The sequence below is a fragment of the Anthonomus grandis genome, chromosome 4 (genome assembly GCF_022605725.1).
Source record: "Anthonomus grandis grandis chromosome 4, icAntGran1.3, whole genome shotgun sequence".
NCBI classification, from domain to species: Eukaryota; Metazoa; Arthropoda; class Insecta; order Coleoptera; family Curculionidae; genus Anthonomus; species Anthonomus grandis.
In genome coordinates, this window is record NC_065549.1 from 31,840,822 (window position 1) to 31,863,282 (window position 22,461).

General features: G+C 31.3%; 1 protein-coding gene across 1 annotated transcript in view; it reads left to right on the top strand.

Moving 5' to 3' along the window:
• The window catches only part of LOC126735775 (adenosine receptor A2b-like), a 421,693-nt gene that overhangs the window by 201,405 nt on the left and 197,827 nt on the right, over positions 1–22,461 (top strand). The window lies entirely within an intron of this gene.

Consider the following 22,461-nt stretch of genomic DNA (forward strand, 5'->3'; position numbering starts at 1 on the left):
ATTTTTATAGTTACCAGTAAAATTTAATATTGATTGCGATAGGATATAATAATATATACGGGTATACAGTGACGGGTGGTTTCCTAGGAGCTGCACTGATGGATTGTTTCCTACTTATAGTACAGGATAATTATGCACAAGACAAATATTGAAATAATCCACTGAATATTATTTTAATGTGTTGTATGTTGTAACAGCTAAAAAATTTATTCCTTAAAATTTTAACTTACATAGCATGCGATATCCACTGTATACGGGGTGTTCATTTGAAAACTTCCCACCACGGATTTATCGAAAACCACTGTTTAAAAAAAAAACGCTGAAATACGTCAAAAGTTTTGTCAAGGGGGATAACTTTCTAACCTAAAATTACTTCACCCCCTTTCGACTAAAAGTCGCCAAGAGAAATTGCTGGAAATTATTTTCGAGTTTGTCAAACGTCCGCTAGAGGGCGTAACAGCCAACACCAAGTAGAAAAATGGGACTTTTATAGAATTTTGTCTAATGAAAGTATATCGGTAATATCATTCTCATATTTATTGACCATTTCCCTACATTTTTTGTCTAAAACGTTTTATTCTATCTATCAAAATAAAGCGGTGGGGCAAGTTTAATTGTTTTTTTTAAATAAACCAAGATTTCTCCCGTTTCTTTTGACCGATTTTAGCAGACCTATTCTCTTGGCGACTTTTATCATGATTTTTTTTTCTCAAATCTATACGACCAAAACGACATATGAGATATGGCCGCTCGCTACCCTTAACTGATCACACATGGTACACACATGTACCCTTGGCGAGGTACCAAGACGACGTCAAATGACGTTTAACGACGTCATTTTAGGAACGTCACTTTGACGTCTTTATGTCATCCTGACTGGTCAAAATAATCAAAATTTTAAAGCAAAATAAAAAAGAACAGACAATGTCGAGAATTGAATCCGGGATCACCTGCAGCATATTTGCTGTACAACAAATACATACTAAGGCGACTTGTCTTTAAACAAAAGCCAATTAACTTCTTCCTTTTCACGTTTTATTATTTGATTTAGTTACACTTTTGACAGTTGGGAATTTTAGGTTAAGAAAGAAAATCATTAATTTCTATTAGTACGCCTTAAGCACAATATTTAATTTTTTGATCAAGATTTGGTATATAAGTGTATGTAAAAAACAACATTGTTTATAAAAAAATGTGATATTTATTTATATTTTTAATATTAACATCTTCCTACGAGGTATTGCCTGCCCGAAATATATACTGTTTATCTACAAAATAGTTTTATTATAAACAGCGTTTACAGCATGACATCTTGACCTAATCTAGTCTATAGACTTAAAAAAATGACAGGAAAACATGACGTATTTTATGGGCGCGCACTTCTTTTTATTAAGATTAAAAGTTGTCAGTATTTTTGTACTGAATGTTTCCTTTTTTAGGGTTTCCTTGATTAAAGAATATCTGTTTTATTTTGGTATACTTACAAATGAATAAATAAATATACCTATATTTGGAATTTAAGTAAAAAAAGTTTTTTCTTAATATTCAAGTCCTCAAAGGTCATTTTAAAAGACCTAAAATAGTCTTTAAAACTAGTCCTATGTAAATATTTGATGTCTCGCAGAAGCATTTTTCCATTCCGTTTAAGACGTCTTTTAGCCTTTATTTAGGACGTCATTTTGGATGTGACATTTGTACGTCACTTTAATGTAGTAAGGAAGTCAAAATGACTCGTCATGTAGATCAGAAACTACGCAAAACGAGGTATTCAAGATGTCATTTTGTTACGTAGAAAATTATGCACATATGGTATATCCAGAATATGTTTAATAAATATCAGATCACCTATATACCTTGGGAATATTTATTATACCTCCTGAAAATTTTGTAAAGATACATGTAACAAATACATAGAATATAATATATGTTTATGAGATATCCATAGGATATAACCCTTGGATATAGTTTAAATATCTAGTATATGCAGGATATACACTGTACATACAAATAGTATATTCCATGTATTACCTAGTGTGTGACAAATATATATTTATTATATGTATATACCTCAGAATATTATGAATATACATAACATTTACATCTAATATATGTATATTTGCTATGTGGAAATTTATTTGCTAACCAATATTATATACTTAAAACTAATCAACAAACTTTTCAGAATAAAAAAATATTCTTAACAAAAAGTTAACGAAAAAAAAGCAACTTGGCGACGTAGAATACCTCATATGTTTACAATGCAAGTATCTAATGTTGCCACTTTGTGTTTTTTTTCTCTAGATATTTTTGCTCATGTGTGAATCTAGCGTCCGATCGTATCCACCAACCAAACCGAGAACGCAGTATATGTCGTTTCCCAGCAACCTATTTATAGTCCGCGTCATTTTAGAATTTTAATATTTTTTTGTCCAGATATTAACAATGGATAACTAATGAATAAATAACTAACTATGATTGGAACCTACTAACCAAAACTCTTTATTTATAATCTCGACTCTCAGTTTTACTACCCTAAAGCATCTGAAAAAACGATTATATAAAAGAAAAATTACATTGTTTAAAAAAAATATATTTTTTGTGATAATTTAATCCCGCGCTCCAGTTAAACGCTTAATTTCACCGGACTAGTGCAAGTAATGTCAGAGGTCACACTTGCAAACACAGATGTTACTTGTCATAGGGAACATGCGCGTGCCAGTTGCGACGCTGTACAGTGCCGTCTCTAGATTACTTTATTAGATAAATGTTTATTATTTTAGTTTAACTGTTAAAAGTTTAATTTTATTTTTGAGATTTTGCTATATACAAATGAGAACAAAAGTTTATTTTCGTTATAGATTTTTCATAAAAAATTAGTCAGTAACGGGACGCCTCTAAAACAAATATAAGCCAAATTTTCGGCAAGTTAATGAGAGAGTTGTACTGGGTGTTAAGGCCTATCACATCACGCTTGTAATGTTAGACATATATTGTATTGTACCTGCCATCGCTATTTGATTCTCGTCACCTGTCATAAACCAGGTTTCCACCTCTCAAATAATGTAAACAGCATTGTTTGACAGGTGGAAAGTTGGTTTTTGGCAGGTGACCAAAATCAATTATTGATGGCGGCTATAATAGTACCCATCACATTTCTAACATTTTGGCCACCTTTCAAAAAACTGGTTTACCACTATTACATGCCAAACAATGTAAATAGCAGATGAAAGGCTAATGTTTTGACTGGTGTCCAAAATCATAGAAATATTACGGCTACATAACAGTTTATCAAACGAGGCAAACCTTTTTATTTCTAAGCTGACACAACAGCGCCATCAGTAATTAGTTTTATTACAATACAATTGATCTCTGTGATGACATTGAAATAAGGCTGTATAGTAGTAAAAAACGAGGAAATAAAGGTACAATGTGGGAATGGTGTTGGGTGTGTGGAAAAAACCATCAATTTCAATTTTTTCTCATATTTTTAAATTTATTCATGGACAGTTTTCTCTTACCTGTATAAAGTTTACCTCCTTCCTTTTCTTAACAAGTTTCTGTTTTTATGAAGTTCCTTCCCTATTCTCCTTTCTTCTAAAATTCATTGAATGAAATTAAAGAATAAAAAAGGCAAGACAGAAAAATAATTTAATTAAACAACTATTTTAACCTCTAATTATTATACTTTTTCATTCCCTTATTTATTGCAGATAGATACACTGTGGTTGTCAAATGGCAGAAAGAAGCAGTCATTTGTTTAATTGTTGAGGTCGACAATGGAGTGGACTGTAGTAAAAAAATATTAGAAATATTAAAAGTATTTTAACTTCTTTTCTCACAATATTTGACGAAGCATGATGCCCTGCGGTTTTCGAATGGCATGAAAAGATTGTCTGTCATTTAATGCTAAATTAAATGGTTGACCTAATCCTTGCATCTAATCCAAGTCTTCTAGATATTCTTCTTTATCATCTGATTTTTCATTTAAATGTATGATGAACTGGTCTCCCCTATTTAATACGATGTGGTAAAAGTTTCTATATTCTTCTTCGAACCTAATTATTTTTTGTTCTGCTTTTGTCCACAGATCTGTCCCTATGCTTAATTTTATAATTTCTTCCTTAATAACCTCTACGACCCTGCTATCAAATTTGGATACTTATTGCTTCTTCTAATGTTACTTTTGAGTTGTCCCTAAATCAACTCAATGGGATTAAACATACAATAGTAGAGAGGTAATCTTAAAATAATATGACCATGCTGTTCAGCAATTTGGTCGACCCTATATTGCTTTTCCCATGACTTGCTATGAAGAACTTCAAGTAGTTCTCTTTTGGTGTACGATTCATGAAAATTCAAATCATGCCTTACCGAAAAATCTTGGATCCTGCTTCATACTAGATGAATTATGGATTTTTTCCAGTAGTGTCGAATGATAAGAAGCATTGTCCATGACAACCACACTAATTTTTTTTTAACTTAGGAATAATGCTTTTTTCAAACCATGACTTAAATATGTCTGACAGCATATGGTAATCAACATTGCATTCCTCAACTCTTTTCTACACAACTTAAGGCCCCCTTCTACCCAACTATCCTTTGAACCACAATAAAGAATTATCAGTCTGGATCGTCGGGTTGGAGGTGTATGTTTTTGTTCACATAGATTAGAACCATCAGTCCGTCCTTTTTTTTGCAGAATCATGGGTGTCATACCATGTCTCGTCCTAATAATAAATTGGTTGAGATTCCTCCTTAATTTTTTAAATTTTTTCCAAATATTGAATGCGCCATTTGACAATCCTACTGCTTTCCATTATGGCTGCCCATTTATTAATTACATTAAACCTAAATCCCAATTTTTTCAAATGCTTCCTTAAGGATGTATCTGAGCAGTTGACTGAGTTCTCTTTTTCTGACAGGGTTTTCTTAATCATATCTATGCTTGGCACCTCACTGCGTCTATACTTATCATAAACAATACTCCTAAGCAATTTAGCAGCAGCTGGGCTAAGTTCCTTTCCTAAGTTTTCCTGCATGTTTCTTCCTGCATTTTTCTTACATTTTATTTTCTTTTTTCTAATTCCAGTTCTTGCCGTTTTAGCAGTATTGCAGATTAGCCATATTGTAGAATAAGGGACACCAGCTAAATTACCAAAATTTATTAAATTTTGATACACATTTAGAAGAATTTGTTTTGCATCCTGACTAAGATTTGTACGCCTAGCTGTTTGTTTGAAAAAGAGAACATTCGGAATCTAAGTCACTGTCCAAATCGCTAATATTATCGTCTTCTTTCTGCATCCACGGTCTTCAAAAATCAGTACTAGAATTTTCCCAGGGCCGTTACAAGTTTTTAAAAATCAACTCACAACGTCCACAACTACAAATAATCGGAACACACACTGTCATAAAAAAAACCTATAGCTAAAACAATCAGTTTGCTTTTATACTGACACTACTGACCTACTAAATTTAATTTACCGCATCGAACACAGTCAGGGACACTTCGTCGCACCACCCCTTCCCAATGAATACATAAACACATCAGATAAAAACAAAAATTGAAAGAATCCGGAATCCGGTTGCATGCCCTAAGATGCGGGCAAACTTATGTTGTCTTAGTCCGGTGAAATTTCGCGTTTAACTGGAGCGCGGCACTTATTAAATCATCACAAAGAGTTTCTTTTTTCAAATAATGTAATTTTTGTTTTATATAATCGTTTTTTCAGATATTTTAGGATAGTAAGACTGAGTTTAGTGATAAATATATTGGCATTTAAATACATGAATTAAACACTACTCAAATTTCTAAAACGACCGTATTATGGTGGGGCACCAGCGGGCGAGATCAATCAGAATCTTAGAGATGTGGTGGCTACAATGCATTCTGTGTTTTTCGAGTTCGATTATTGTGAAATTAAAGCGATTTAATTAAGATTTTTGTAGTAAAATACACTTACATCACCATGAGGATAAGGTAACACAGCTTGAAGATCTTATACTGCTACTACATAGTTCTTGTTAACTTGATGTTTGTGTTTGTTTTTTTTCTTCTCTAGATAATACTCTTTTCTTTTGGTGTTTTTTATAGTTTATTTTTAACTTTCCCTTATCTTCTTCCGATGCATTAGTGTAAGCAGTGCACAGTTCACCCTGGTCCTTTTTTGGGGTATAAAAGCTAATATTATATTTGCTATTGAACATTTTGCCAAACATACATAAATTTGCATAATGTTTCCCAGCGTAAATACATGGAGTTTTGTAATCCCTCCAAATATCGGCTACCATCTACTACCATCTAGTAGTAGTAAGGGTGGGGCAGCTAGAGCTCGGCAAGTAGGCCTGAGCAGTCCCTTTTCGTCAACCTCAGAATCACCCACCCCTACGCTTCCACTCCCAATGCGCGGTCTCCACTGAGTCGGCCCGCTTTTAATAAAGGCTTGCACGTTGTCCCGGTCCAGATCTTTAGGATCTTCCCGCTGGAGTGTCGTTGCTCCAAAAATTTTCCTTCTCAGGCGACTCCACCTATCACAAATACCTAGTATGAGGTATGAAGTTTCCTCCCCTGTACCGCAATTCGGACAGAGTGGGCTTTCTCTTATACCAAGAAGATGTAGATGCCTGTTTAGACTGTTGTTCCCGGTCAGGATTCCCACCAAGTCTTTGATACTTTGTCGGGTCTTTGTTAGCAGTCGCCTTGCTTTAGAGCCGTCATGGTCTGGTATCATTTCCTTGGCCTGTCTACATCCTTCTGTCCTTCTCCAATTCTTCCTTGTTTTTTCCCAGCCCCAATTATTAAGTGCCTGGGAGATTTGTTTTTTGCTAAGACCGAGACAAGGTTCGGGGCCTACGAAGGGGTTAACGGAACCTTATCTTGCCAGTTCGTCGGCCCGCTCATTGCCCTCAACACCTTGGTGTCCTGGGACCCACCTCAGTCTTACTTTCTTGTGTGCTGCAAGCATTTCCAATGCGTCTCTGCATTCCTGGACTAGCGCTGAGCTGGCCCTGGGTCTCTGAATCGCTTTGAGGGCAGCTTGACTATCGAAGTAGATGCAAATCCCCCCGTTACCTTCCAATGCCTCTCGTTTGTTCGCTACTTCGAGTATAGCAAACACCTCCGCTTGGAAAATTGTGGTGTGTTTCCCTAGCGGGAAGGATTCCCCTGTGTTCTATTCCATCCTGTACACTCCGGCTCTGGCTGAATTCGTGCTTTTCATCCATGATCCATCCGTGTACCAGGCCTGGAAACCACTTGGCTCTTTAACTTGGTTCGCCGACCATTCTTCCCTTGTCGGGAATTTTACTTGAAACCCCTTCTTTAACCTTAGTTTGCCACTTTCTGTAGTGCATCTAGATGTCAGAATTGGTATGTTCTTACACATCCTGAGAGCAAACGTCATATGGCCTTGTCCTAAGTGAACATTGCGCTACCTTCCCATAGACTACCATCTATGGAATGACGTGAAGTTTGTGCGCGTAAATAATGTAACTCAATTTTAGGTATACTTTCCATATGTTCTCGTACATCATTTTTTATTTTAGTAGGTAGAGTCAGATGTGGATGGTGTCTCCTTAAATCTGCCTCAACAACACCAGCATCTTTTTTGTTGGTAAGAACTGTTTTTATTCTGGGCGGTCACTAATGTTTGGGTAGCGGGAATATTTTCTGTAAATTCGGACGTTTACGATTTTACACTCGCTGAAAATTTGCAACCCACAAACTTAAAGGGGCCAATTCCTACAACTAAATGCAAAATAGGAAGGATGAAATGGTTGAGAATGTAACATATAAATAAGATTATCAAATCAAGATGAAAGAAGACAAAACTTATCAATATCATTTGAAGAAATATCAAATATATAAGCAAATCGGATTTGTACGAAAACGTCATAAATTTATTATCAACATAACTCGAAGTGAATATAAACATGTCCGTTATAATTTTTTGTTACCACTGGAACGCAAAAATACCAGCCAAAAACAACCAAGGCCAGTTGTCGTTTGTTTCAGTGGCTACGGGACAAAATATTTGTTACCTTAAAACAAAAATTACTTGTGTACTGCAAGGGGTAGAGTCACAGATGTAAATAGCTCTTTACATCTGTGGTAGAGTGTTTGTGTGTTCTAAGTGCGGGTATACTCGATCCGGTTTTAACGGATGCGGTAGATACCGCATTGGTACGATAACACATAGGTTTAAATAGGAGACGATACACGATGCGTTAGCACCGCATCGACGGAAGAGAAACGTAGCAACGGACGACGGACGACGGGATGGTCCTAGCCAACAGACGTACTTAGATGTATGGCGATACCACGTTCCGGTTAAAACGCGCGTTTTTAAAAATTTTCACCTAAATGATTAAAAAGAAGATACATTGAATATGTTGTTTTAACCCAGTGAACGATTCGTTAAATGATTTTAAAAACATTCTGTAATAATTGAAAACCTTATTATTATATTGCCAAATATTTGTATAAAATTTGTCGATTTTTTTTCTACACCACTTTCAAAATATGGATGCTTTCAATGTTTACGTTATACTGACTCTCGTAAAAGATCTTCTGCTTCAAGACTACAAAAATTATTAGGAATGAAGATATTATCTCTCTATAAAAGTCTCGAAGCAATTAAATTTTGGAATTTTTCTTAGTGCATATCCGTTTGCAACGCAATGTGTTCGCGTATATCCCATGCGGTAGAAACTATGATGTTTCCATTTCTACTCCATCCATTGAAACCGGATCGTGTATACCCGTAAAACGACTTTATATCTGCTGTTTGTATTACGTGTCTACTCTTTCTCGTCTAGGCAGAGACATAAGAAGTTGACGACAGTTCAGTGCCCTGCAATTCGGAATATTGTTGCGCTGTTTAAATCGGACATAATAGTGGTAAATATATATTTCTAGCAGTCATAGAACTAATATAGGTTAGTAAATAAGTCAGTTACTTATTTTTTTGCATTAATTAATTTAATTCACACTTTAGCGAACGGGAAAAATGCTACATTATATTCCAGAGCTGGACTATAATAAAATTCCTATTTTTGGACGACTGCCGTGTATGATAGCAAAAAGGGACATAAAAATTCACACCTGCGATACTTTTTATGGAATCGCGTTTAGTAAAAGAGATTTAACACACATTATTCACGTCTTTTGGGTTACTGTTATTGATAAATGTATATTTTCTTAAAATTATACTTTATGTATTGTTTACCTATTCAAGATTACATGAAGTGTAGATTATTTGTTTGTAAAATTCTCCAGTTTTTTTAAAGTTAGAGTTCTTGGAGAAAAGAAACAGCTTTTGTGTTTAAATAAAAGAAATAAAATTTAGACTTAGGTACGTCAATGTTCATTTTTTTAACGGAAACCCGCATTAATTTTTTAATTTCAAATATGGTAACCGATAAATTTTTCTATATTTGAAAAGAAAATTATTTTCTAAAAATAGTACTTTATTTGTCACATAAAACGTATCCAAATATAAGAAAACAACAAAAAGATAAAGTCATGCTTTTTTTTTAATTAGAGCAAAAATTTCCGTATCTCAGCCTGCTACCAAAAAAAATAATATGCCTTTGATTTCAGATTTATTTTATAAAATTTACATACCTAATATTATTATTTTCTTTCCGTGAACTTATTTTTAACGGATTCTAATAACTTTTTTCGGAATATTTTAGTAACCCCAAAATAAGTATGGAAAGAAAGTAACTTCGAAACAGCTTTCACTAACAAAAACTTCAAAAAAAATCTTTGATTAGTGATAAAATTCTTTTGTGATTTAAGTGTCATACCAAGGCTTCCAACAATAGGACTATTGAGCTACTTAATAGTCTAAAGAAAGAAACATTTATTGAAAAAATTTTAAATTCTGATAATAACAATAAAACAATGTGGAAAATATGCCATGTATGAATTCAATGGTGATACTTTGCAGGTTGCCAAGAAGTTTAATTTGTTTTTTTTTCAGCACATTATTTCAGACTGTTATGTAGTCTTCAAGAATATCCTAATTATGACTATTCTAAAATTTTAAAAAAATTAATAAATCCATTTTTCTCATACCAACTACTACTGGTGAGATAAACAATTCTGAGAAGGTAATCAGAATCTTTGCAAAACAAGTTTAGCAGTGGGTATGATAAAATTCGATCATACTATCTACTAAGCAATTTGCAAAATTTTGGAATTTACGCAAAAAAACTGAAATAAGCTATATAAAGCCTTTATTTATCACGGATAATTCTACCTAGATAAGTAATTATAGATCAATACCTATAGAAATATCGACAAATACCTAGTTTTCCAAAGATTTTGAAAAAGTTTTAGTCGAATGAATTTTGGCATTTTTTCACAGTAAATATTTTTTTAGTAACACCCAACATAGATAGATACTAGGCTGGAAGTTCCTCTCAGGCTGCTGTCATTACATTTAAAAATACTACCATCAATCTATTAGAAAAAAATAGAATCGATCTGAGACTCTATTTGGGCGTCCAAATTATATGATACATATAATATACAGAAGGTAATATAGGAGTTTAAAAACTTGATTTCTATAGAATAAGAGGTAATATGAAAAGTTTGTTTGAGTCGTACCTTGCAGACGGGTGTCGAAATTTGCAAAAATGGAATCAGTAATAGCAAAAAAAAACAGGATGTCGACGTAGCAAATTTTGCAGATGACGCAAATGGAGTCATTGGAGCATAGAAAAAATAAAGGAGTTTAAACAAAATAAATGAATTTTAAATGAAAAATAAACTAACACTTTAATTTTTAGCACAAATAATGTTACGGTTTATTTTCTACAGAAATATAAAAAAAGAAAAATAAAATAAACCCAAAATCTTAGCGAAGGCATTGCTTGATAACAGAACTTTAAAAGGCAATATCTGAGTTATTCTAGTACTACAGTCAATAAAATAGATAGTAAAGATTTCAGAATTTTTTTTAGAGAAATTTCAGAAACTTATGATGAAACTGAAAATATTAATCATAATATCTATTAATTCATTAAAATTATTCATTAATATTTATTCTTGGTACTTTTGCCCATTTTCCTTCAATGAAAAGTTGAGAACTCACTTCTTCAGGTATTTTAGAAAGGTGTATGAAGTTTCTTTGTTCAGTGTCCAGTTTTGTGTGCTCGAGAGGCCAATTCTAACATTTTCATTTGGCATTGGTGTATGATCCTTTACATATACAAATGTAATTTTATATAAAGATATTCAAACATAAAGTTAAATTTTAACCATTAATCTTCTTAGTATATTGGAGATTCCTCAATCTAAGTATTCTTCCATTTTCGGGCCTTTAGTTTTTTTTCTTGGTATGGTTTTGGTCTACTACTATGAAAAGTACAAATCTTCTTAGCTCCTAGATATCCAATAGCTTCCGCTACATCTACGTTGACTTTTTTATCTTTAAGCAGATGCATCTAGGTCTTCCTTTTCAATCCTGATATATTGTGTAAAGAGCGATGCATAGTGAACACTGCAGTTAGTAAGCCATGTACTCAATCAGTAAATTAAAGTTCTGTTGACATTTGTTAGCTTTACTCTAATATATCATACCAATCACCCCCATATTTAGATTTTTAGACTACTTCACTGTCGGTTGGAATATTTGCCTAATAAGTAAGTTTCTATTAATTATTTCATTATAATAAACCCTATAGATACCCTTGTTATCTGGATCAAATGGCCTATTTCGAAAGTCCTCACGCGAACTTTTATTCCAAAATAACAGTATATGAGATTTTACCATTGATATAGACACTATATTTAGGAAGGCTTCACCATAACTTGTTTTAAAAGTAACTAATTTGATTATTATCTTTCCTTTTAACATAGATTCGTTTAAATATCTTAAATTCATTTTAAAAATGAAGCTCTTCTCTTATGTTGTTTTGAATTTTTGCCAGATAACCTAACTTTCTAAGTTCGACAGGGACTTTTAGTGTAATGGCAAAACCATAAGATGCTCTTACATTAAAGCATGTAATTTAGTAGCGGATAATTTAATAGCCAAAGTAAGGGTTTATTTTATTATTAATTAATATATTTAAGTATACCTATTAGGAGTAAAACAGGCGTGGAGTGAGCCTAATATACAGTGTGGCCCAAATTGGGTGTACATGTAGGGGTATCTTGGAAACTATGAGAGATAGAAAATTGGTTAAATTGGAAAAGTTATAGGGCATTTAGTTACCAATTTAGTGTCACTTTTAGAACGATTTTGTCTTTTTCCGATTTGGAAAAAATCAAAAAGTTCCATTTTTGAAAAAAGCCCGTATTTTTTTTTATTTCAACGTATTTTTAAATTATAGATTTTAAAAATACGTTTTCATATTTTCATATATTATTATACATCATTTTAGAGGAAAAAAAGAACTTAAAAAATACGCTGAAATACTTTTTGATTTTTTCCAAATATTTCAAAATCGGAAAAAGATAAAATCGTTCTAAAAGCGGCACTAAATTAGCAACTAAATGCCCTACAACTTTCCCCATTTAACCAATTTTCTATCTCTTATAGTTTCCCAGATACCCATACATGTATCGGGTGTACAACTAAGAGAGGTCGCCGGCCATATCTGAGTAACTACTCATCCACAGAACACATATATATAGAGAAGTGGTGGTTGCATACAAACTGAAAGAAATTCTTCTGACAAATTAGTTAGCGGCCTCTCGCTTGGCAGTGGAAACTGTTGTAACTAACTTGACAGTTTGACGTGTCTAATTGGACCAATCGAAATGTTAGAAAGGCGTGGCCAAATTAAGGCGGGAAATCACATTTTATTTAATATTATCATTTAATCGTAATATCTAAAGCAAACGCCTAATAAAAAAGATTACTCATAGAGAAAAGAGCCTTTTTGTTTAGGTGTTAGCATCAGATATTGATCTGAACAAAAATAAAACTTTTCAGCTTTATTTTACATATCTAAATAGGTTAATTTACTGCAATAATCTACGAAAGTGTACTAACAATAGTGTACGCCATATCACAAATTGGACAAATGGAAATAAAACAATGTTTTTTTTGCTTTAATACATTTATTAATTAATTTTCCTGGAAAAAAAATTACAAATGATATACATAATATTTAATAATTCATTATAACAGACATTATATAAATTAGAATTAATCTAAAAATGTTTAAAATTATTTTGTTAGCACTGAACTACCCTAATTTTATACAGATTAGAAAAGGTTGTCAACATTTTTGTGCTATTTTCTCATAATACATCTAAAGGCATTCCCATTAGGTTAATAATATGCTCATTTTATTAACACATAGTCAATAGAGGATTAATTATTCTTATTTAATATGTACTTATATCTTTTTCCTAAAGAAAAATTAAACAGATTTTAAAAATATTTAAATTATAATCTAAATATTAATTTTTAAAATTAATTAAAAATTCTATAACAGAGTATTATCGAAAGAAACAATATATCCATCGACAAAACAAAATAAACTCTTTCGAAATGAAAACAACTTTTTAGTATAAACATATATCATCTACATAGAATATATTTGTTGGTCTCTTATAATACTAACAACATATCTTGAAACTATAATATTACTAAAAACTTAACTCAAGTATAGATGTTTACATAAAATAAAAAGAAACTCTTAGAAAAACAAGTTGTAAGAAAAACATTAATTCTGATTCATTCCGGGTGCTCAGGTCTCTTAGCCGCTATACCTATGTCTTGTCTCAGTGAACACAGGAAGTGGTATGATACGAGCAGGAAATAAAATAAAAAAATAGATTTGTGGAGAACTGATCAGAAGAAATTCTATAGCTCAAAGTCTTAATAATATTTACATTGCATATCCCTCTCCATGTTTTTCTTGTAATATGAACAGAAGGAAATTAAAAAAATCTTTTATTACTGCTTCTCAGAAACATTTAAAATATACATACTCTTACATCAAGGTCAGGAAAATTTCAATCAATTTTTAATTGTTGAATAGAAAATGAGAGGCCAGACATTTTGTAATATGTATTTATAATAATCAAGTTAAAAATTAAATACTTGAAAAGTGAAACTTCTTCATTGAAATCAACTGAATTTGATTTTATTAAAGACTAAAGATTGACAATACAAAAACATAATAATAATAAATAAAATCAGATTTTCTTACCAGAAACCTGGAATTGCATGCTGCAAATCAATTAAAACTACTCCCAATATTGAAAGAGAACTTTTTAGAAAAAAAGTCATAAATTTAAAATAACATTCTTAAAACCAATAGCAAACTCAACCCACGCTGGCATTCATTGAAATGAAAAACAAACTCTAATGGTATGACAATGACAAATGATGTTCTATCAGTCAATATCAACAACTGTCTGTCAGCTCCCCGTCAATTTTGCCAAGCAAGATGGCCGATATACGATGCCGATTTCCACCATACAAGTTTCATCCATGTGTACTCATCGCACAGCGTAGGGAAAAAAATATTTTTAATAAAGGCGGCAAAGAGAAATTGCTGGAAATTATTTACAAGCGCGTACGATAACCGCTAGGGGGCGTAATACAACATTCAAATAGAAAAAAATGGTTTTATTGAAAATATTCAAAGTAAATCCTAGAAAAGAATGCTGCCTTTTGAAGATTTTCTGGCAAATATTAAATACAACGATATAATTTTTTTTACTTAAGCTAAAAGAGCATGAAAAAATATAAAAACTGGCGCAAACCGCAATTCGATATCTTATTTAATTCCAAAATTATAAATTAAAATGTTTTTGAACAATGAAATCTGTCGCCGCGCTGGCATTATTGCGTCACATAGTCAATAGTAAGCGTTGGAAACAAATAAATTTGATAAATATTTTCGGGGCCATGATAAAACGTTTATGATCGATGTCAAATATAACGTCGAAGACAGATTTTGAAATAATCAAGTTTTTAAAAATGCCAAACGTAGCTAGCAGTGTATTTTGAGTTAATGCAAAATGCACGCATTGCAGCCCGTATATATGCCCAAAGATTTCCTGACAGAAGACACAATAATCATAGAGTCTTTACCGGTTTAGCTACCAGGCTAAGAAATACTGAAATTATTCGCGGCAATATTCATCGAAGACGAAGGCGAGGGCGCATAGAGGCAAACGTCATAAATATTTAGGCATATATTGAAATAAACCCTCAACTAAGCATCCGAAATATTTGTAGGGAATTGGGAGTGTCCCTCGAGCCAGTAGAAAATATTCTGAAAGAGCACAGGTACCTATTTTTATTTGTTACAACACTAATAAGCATCCTATTATATTATATTTATTGTTTTTTACTTAAACTTCATCCATATCACGTGGTTCTGCACCAGGCGCTTCTCGAAAAAGACTTTGATAACAGACTCAATTTCTGTTATTGGCTGTTGAACATGGTTAGAGAAGATACCCGATTTATCTCGAAGATATTATGGACGGACGAGGCATCATTTAGCAGTGATGGTGGTGTAAACCTGCATAATTTGCATTATTGGGCAGAACAAAATCCCTGTTGGATTTGCGAGACTCAACACCAAGGCAGATGGACTGTAAATGTGTGGTGCGGAATTATTGGCGGAAAAATTATTGGTCCTTTCTTTTTCAATCAAACACTTTCTGGAAATGTGTATTTAATTTATTTGCAAAATGATCTCCCGGTTACTGGAAGATGTTGATTTGGAAACAAGAGGGCAAATAATTTTCCAACATGATGGTTGCCCTGCACATTTTGCCGTTCAAGTTCGTCAATACTTAACTAGACAATATCGTTTGTGGATATGAAGAGGAAGTATTTTTCCTTGGCCTGCTCGATCCCCAGATCTGACTGTTCTAGATTTTTATCTGTGGGGAAGGATTAAAGATTTAGTTTTTGTCACCCCACCCAAAACACACAACGACATGCAGGACCAAATACGCAATGCAATAAATTCCTTACCCACAGCATAAATCCAGACAGCGGTTCTGTCAACGACGCAACGACTTCGACTGTGTATTGAAAATGAAGGGAAACAGTTTGAGCATCTAAGACACCATTAAAAATATAAAACAATTTATTTATTACAAAAATTTGAGTTTGATTTGAGTTTTATTTTTATTGTTCAAAAACAGTTTAATTAATAATTTCGGAATAAAATAAGATATCGAGTTGCGGTTTGCGCCAGTTTTTATATTTTTTCATGCTCTATTAGCTTAAGTAAAAAAAATTATATCGTTGTATTTAATATTTGCCAGAAAATCGCTGAAAAAGTCCAAAATAACACAAACTGCCCTCTAGCGCTCAACAAAACAACTAAAACGGCTAAGTAATTATACCACATAAAAGCCTGATAATTATTCTTGAAAACAAAACTAAGCTCATTGAAATTTGTTAGACCAATCCAAAGTTATCAAGAATTTCAGAAATAAATATTCAACCCTTCCCCCACCTATTATTTGACAGATTAGAAAAAAAAGTTTAAAATAAAAAATGTTTAGAATTTATCATGCTTTAAAATGCCATCATTCTTCTCTAGGATTCACTTTGAATATTTTCAATAAAACCAATTTTTTCTATTTCAATGTTGTATTGCGCCCCCTAGCGGTCATCGTACGAACTTATAAATAATTTCTAACGATTTATCTTTGCCGCTTTTATAAGAAATATTTTTTCACTATGCTGTGGGATGACTAGTTACTGAGATATGGCCGGCGACCTCTCTTAGTTGTACACCCGGTACACCCAATTTGGGCCACACTTTATAGGATACAGTTCCATTTAAAAAAAAAACATAGTTTTTGATAAATTTCTTGTAACCCACCCCTGTATAAGTAAAAGTGTTTTTAATTTGTAGATTTTTGGCAACCCAACAATTCTGCTTCTTGCTCTATGTTATATAGTTTAGACGCTATTTTTGCCGTACGCCTTGTTGACGCACCCTGTATATTTGTTTCTGAAGTTTTATTAAACTTCTTAAGTAGTTAAAGTGTGTCTTAATCCTCTCCAAGCTAAAAAGTAAAATCGTCCAAAATAAAATATGTATTTCAAAACTCCTAAAATGCAAATTTCACAAGAAACCTTAAAAGCTAGCAGACAGTTAATTACAAGTAGTCTTTTAAAAAAATGTAGAAATGTATGATAATATGACTTTAGTTCGAAATACTTACAGTAATAAATACAATAGCAGTAATAAAGTATTTAAGTATGTTCTAAATTGGTTATGTAACAATAAAATTACAATAAATATAACAAAGGGTCTACTCTAGGATACCCGCAGAAGCTAGAGCTAGTTGCAAAGTTGTAACAGGGTAGAGATATTCCAATTATCCTTTAGCTTTAAGTTAGGATATAAAAGAAGGTTTTTATTTGAACTCACTTTTGTATATTGTGGCAGGAGCAATGAAAATGACGTTCACCTTTGTTAATTCGTGTTTTACTTTTCAAATTCTTGAGAGATTGGGGTTGAATCAAGAAAGTATTTGGCTTTAACATAGTTCTATCCTTCAATTATCCTCATTATTGAAATCAAGCTTATAACCCAATAAATCTACTGAAGTCATGTGGCATTTTATGCAGATTATAATTATTTTAAATACTCTTATTTAACGCAATATTTTAATAAGATAAAATAATTATTTTATTTGGACAACTGCATTAAATAAAAATTCGTTTTAGAGTTAACACTAAAATTAAAAGATAAGGTAAAACTAATACGTCCAGTAAATATAGAGAAAATAATTATCTTGAAAATAGCAGCACTAGGTGAAATAACTAAATTCACTAAAAAACAAAGTAATTCTGTACTTCCGGCTATTTATAATTTTAATGCACCCATGCAGAATATTATTTAACACGCATTAGCTGCACAATAAACTTGCCACGCTTAGCACTACATTTTATAATGAAATAATTATCAAGTAATAATATTTAATAGACTTTGAATGAAGTTTTTAGGCAAGTATTATATATCAGAAAAATTTAGATTTTGTTGTTGCATTACTTCCATATCCTTTCCAAGTTTTTAACGAAGTAATCCAAGAAATAGATTTTCGACAAAATGTTATAGCTAATATTTTATAGAATGCTTTTAAAAGAGTTTAAGTCGTTGATAAATTACACTTGACCAAAGAACTTCTCATCATTTTCTCATTATGAATTCTACTTACCTCAATATCCACTTGACAACTGAAATGAAGAAAATTAATTCTTTCTTTGGACGTCTTATAAAAATCCCCTATAATAATATCCCTTTTGGATATAACAATGGATATATGGAGCAGACACTTGCTGTAGTTACTCTTCGTTATTATACGTATTTTATTTTATTTTTATTTCGTTATAAAACGTAAATGGTTATTAATGATTGTCGCAAGACAATAAAAATATAATTTTATTTACATATTCTTTGCCCTGCAGATTTATTTTTGAATTTCTACTCTATACTAAAAGAAATTTTTAAGACTATTGCCTATCAAATACATATCATCATTACAGAACGACACGACAAAAGTAAATTTTCCAACATTTAATAATTAGATACCACAATCAGAGATTTAAGTGGGACTAGATTCAAAAAGTTTATCAATTATTTGATTTTTCAAAATATATATATGAGATATTTTTGATAATATTCTACGTATTTGCCACTATTTTACCTAACTAGGTGGAGCAAAATTATTTCTTGTTGAAGTATAAAATTAACTATATTTAACTTCTTTTTAAATTGGTATTTGCTCGCGCATTTGTGATAAGGGTAAAATTAAATAATTTCTGTTTAAGATGACAAAATATATCAATTGTTGTATACAAGAAATTGAGTTTAGGCAAAAATCTGACCAAAAAAAAAAGGTTTCTGCTATGAACCATAGATGCACTAATTACACCATACCTTATTACACATCACAAAAATTGTCGTATATTCCAGTACAAGTGTCATATGCCCAGAGTTTGTTAGAGACCTCAAAAAACTTTTAGATCATTTAGCATTTGATATTTATTGCTTACTTATATGGTACTCTTGCTGACTAAATATGTTGTTGAATTAGGTTTATGAACATTAATATTAATATTATATGTATTTTTATTTTTATTAATTTTTTGGGAAATTTGTTGTTTTTGTATGTAGCTATTTATGCTGAATAAAGATTATTATTATTATTATTATTATTATTATTATTATTATTATTATTATTATTATTATTATTATTATTATTATTATTACCATATAAAACATTTCCATGTTCCTCAACATTTGTCTCTTCATGCCTTAATGACTTCTTTTTTTCCTTTACTTTTATCTTGCCTGAGTAGAACTTTTAAATTTTTACATTTTGCTATCCATTTACTTTATTTATTAATTTTTGTTTTTTTACTTCTTGTATGAAAGCCAGTTCTTATAAGGGGTGCCTGTAAATATGATTAAACCAACAACATTTTTGCAGAAGTGTGCAAATATCTCTCGGAAAAACAGTAAAAGAGGATTCACATATAGCGGATGGACGTTGGCAGCTAACAATTGCGTTTTTAATTTGATTGCTGACAACCGATCGAACATTAGCTTTACATGCATTTTTAATATACTTCCGTAGAAATGAATCGAGTTTCACGGCACGGAAGTTGTTTTTAATTTGTCGCACGCCTCTAGAGGCGCCCTAAAATTACAAATTCTCACATAAGTATAAATAATATTATAATTAGTTTTATTAGTTTTAGATATCTTACTTTACCTACAACGATAACAAAAAATGTTCATACAAAATCTCGAAATACATCTGTTTACCTAGGTGGCTTATTTTAAACTAATAACAAAACATCGTTGTACCATTGATCGAAATAAATTATCGTTAAATCCGAAATGCAATTTTGCAGCTACAATAGCAATGGCGGAATTAAATTTTAATAATTTAGGGCACAAACTAGGTTAGCTGAACTGAGGGCTGGAAGGTGGTTGCTTTGAGCAGACTCCCTCTACTCGATCAGATGATGTTATGGGTATTATGTTTTAAGTGTTTATTTTTATATACCAGGTGATGCAGGAAAATGGAAACACTTAATAACTTTTTTACTTTTCAAGATAAAAAAATAACATTTGGTATATCGATAGTATAGTTATAAGAGCATCTTTTGACATATTCTGTTATTTTTCTATACTTCCGGTTAAGAGGAAGTGACACTAACTTATATTGTTTTTATTATAATATTGTCAGAATAATAATACCGCCTTTGCTACTTTTTGTTTTACACTCATAGAAAAAATCAATTTTTTAATTTTGAAGTAGGATGGCATAAATACGTTGAAAGTTTTAATTTTTAATTAAGTAATCACTAAAAAATATTATTCATTGTATTTAATTACTTAAATCTTACCAAACCAGTATTTTTGGCATTTACATTATTTTTTTAAATACCATCTTGTTATGAATAAACATTTTTGAAATGCAGTTTTTCAGACATACAGCCAGTTCATTCAAAAATATTTCAAATATTCGTAAACACTAAAATTACACTTGACAATATGTCATGTATTATGATTATGTCAATTGAAAAATAATTGAAGAACGTGTGAAAACGAAGCCTCCTATTTAAGAAATCAAAGCCTTTTATTAATTCAATGCGTTTATTTATGCAACTTAGTTTTTTTTTCTTAAGGGCTTATTTATCAACCGATAAATAAGCTAACTATATAAGCTAGTATATAATATACTAAAAAACTAACTATACTAAATAAAAGATTAAGATGTTTGTATAACAGTATATTTTAAATAAATCTTATAGCAAAGCGCTTTCGGCTGCTAAGCCATCATCAGTGCTAGCTAAAAGGCATGTCATGTCATTAAACAATTTTTTTTTCCTTTTCCTAAAACAAAAATAACTTACGTGTCAAACATTTACTAAAAACTCTTTTAAAGAGGCTGAACATTTATGAATACGTAACATAACATAAAACTGGACGCCCCAATTTTAAAATATTTTTCTCAAACAACATATAGAGACGAGATTGTATTATAAAATAAAATGAGTATTATATAGTGTATTATATGTGTATTATAAAATAAAATAATTAAAACGAGTTGCCTTACATACGTATTTACATTTTAATCCTCTTAACTATTTCTATTTTACTGATAACAATTTTATTATATTTTAATGCTACATTTTTTTTTCTTCTTATAAGATGGTCTTTTAAAGTTTAAATACTTTGCAAAGCGACTATAGCATAAGTGTGTAAACATAATTTTTTTAAATTTTATTTATTTATTATATTGACTTCAGTCTATTGAGCCTACGGTGTAAAGGTATGAAATTCTTTTTTAATTCTACTTGGTTTTTAAGCATTTGTCAATATTTCTTAACTCTTTATTAATTTCGATGTCCTCTAAAAAATCTAACCTCAAAAAATTTCTACTAGAAACATTAATTAATAATTTTGAATCCTTAGCAGGGCCAAATTTAAGCTTGGATGTTTTTAAATGCTGCCAAAGGGTGACTTATTCATCTTTTTAAAAGTTCCTTAAGGAAAAGTCGTACATTAATTAACCTGAGTATGTGAGAGTTAAAAATTGCTATTTTATGTTAAAATGAGTTGGAACAAAAGTGAATTGCGTGATCGTTTTGTGTGGGTTTTCTAGATATACCAAAACTTAATGCATTGTGTTTTCGTTTGTGAGGTCTAAAAAATTTATTAATTTAATAAATATTAAAGTGAATTTAATAAATAATACAATTAATTTTTCCTCGATTCCCATTACAAAAATTATAATATAGCATCAGCAAAATTTAATTTAAAATAAATTTTAATCCAGCTTAGAATTTAAACTTCATATTTTTACGAACGAATTTAAAGGCTAACATTTTTAGAATTAACAATATACCTAAATAGACATGTTGATAAAACACGACTTTTCCCGAATCGGAGTCAAGAGGTGCACGGAATAGCTTTTCGATTACGTCTTGATTCTACATGTGGAAATCAACTCTAGAATTTGACAAGTAGAAGGCGAAATAGTAAATAGAACTCTATCTACTATTTAAGGAATTTAAAGATGTAATTCTTATAATAAGCAGGAACTATTTTATCGTTATTTTGGAATAGTATATTAAACATGAAAATATGGCGTAGAAATAGGTTATTTTAGGAAATGTGTTAAATATTTATAGTTGATACATATGTATAATTAATGACTTTCAGCAAATTACTATTACTTAGGTCAAACGGTCTATAAATAGTCGACGCGTCTCACACAGAACACAAATATAGAGAAATGCGTGTTGCCAATGAACAGAGAGAAATTCTGTTAACAGCTTTATTGACGTTGTTGACAAGACGGGGGCAACCATCTTGGGTGGCGTGTGGCGGGAAATTTAAGCCTGATCTATTGTCTGATATTTAGATTTGAAGTAATTTGCAGAATTACAAAAGTTGATTCGTTAACTGACGAGTAATGAGATATATTTA